The 1,078-nt window shown below is 37.4% G+C and overlaps 1 long non-coding RNA gene across 1 annotated transcript; it reads right to left on the bottom strand.

Moving 5' to 3' along the window:
- Nucleotides 1-466: 466 nt before the first annotated feature.
- LOC107736288 (uncharacterized) lies at nt 467-770 on the bottom strand. The gene is made up of 3 exons (XR_001639629.1): nt 709-770; nt 609-631; nt 467-503 (listed from the first exon to the last, which is right to left on the bottom strand). It is a non-coding gene; the product is annotated as an uncharacterized LOC107736288 (long non-coding RNA).
- Nucleotides 771-1,078: the final 308 nt, after the last annotated feature.

The raw sequence follows: 1,078 nt of genomic DNA, 5'->3' as shown, positions 1-1,078 counted from the left end.
TCATTTCAGCGAGCACAAAAAAAAAAAAAAATTTTTTTTAGAAAACATTTGAGAACTTCTTAAGAATTTCTCAAGAATTGCATTTGGAACATTCTTAGAATTTATCTTATGAAAAATTGTTAACTTCTTTCTTAGGAAGATCTTTGAAACACTGAGCCCTGAGTGGTTTTAGCATGTTACTGCAGCATATGACTTAGGCCCTTCACTGTACATGATTTTCTGCACCCTTTTTATGGTCTGGCAGGCCAAAATTATATTAGAAGTGTTACACACCTCTCCTCATCAAGCCACACAATTTGGGGTTTTATTCATGTCTGTAGCAGAAAGCTAAATTTTGGGGTCTGCTCAAATGTCTTACAACATACTGAGTTACAATAGTAATGAGACTTGCTTTATAATAGCAGTTTATCGTTTCAACACAAGAAGCAATCAATTCTATAGAATAACTGTAAATGATCGTTAGTTTCTTACCAGCTGGTCTCATTAGCTCTCCACCAAATCCCCTAGGGTAAAAAAAAAAAAAAACATCAGTTACAAGCTATAGACAAATAAGTGCCTCTAAAAAGCTTTGATGTTGATTATTGCCAGGTGATGAAGCAAGTGCTTACCTGTACTGCTTTCTGTCAGAGAGCTGAGCACATATCAGTTGCAATACACTGCTTTTGTTTTATATTTCACAAAATAACACAAGAGACTAATTCTGCAGACCTTTTGATGAATGTTTTTTAGGCCTTCAATGGTGTCGGAGGACAGGAAGTCAGTCACCGAACTACAAGGAAACAAATGCATTAAGTAAAATAAAAGCATGGTTAGGCAACGCTTTAACAGAAAAGCGGGTGTAACCTATTGTTCTGGGTTGCAAGCTCATAGAGAGCATGAGTGATCTCAGCGCAGGCCAGGATAGCGCCGTGACGGCTGTGTAAATAAATAATAAATCCATGCCTGTGGCCATGGGCAGCAGCTGGGGTAAAACTGAAATCATCAAGAAAGACAAGATGCCACAAAATTTCACTTGGTCTTTTTGTGTAGAGGTGAAGGAGATGTGTTGAGTTTAGGCATATATTAACAGACATATGGA

The sequence above is a fragment of the Sinocyclocheilus rhinocerous genome, unplaced genomic scaffold (assembly GCF_001515625.1).
Source record: "Sinocyclocheilus rhinocerous isolate Xijiao unplaced genomic scaffold, SAMN03320098_v1.1 C36615024, whole genome shotgun sequence".
Taxonomy (NCBI): Eukaryota; Metazoa; Chordata; class Actinopteri; order Cypriniformes; family Cyprinidae; genus Sinocyclocheilus; species Sinocyclocheilus rhinocerous.
This window is presented reverse-complemented; position numbering and strand designations above follow the sequence as displayed.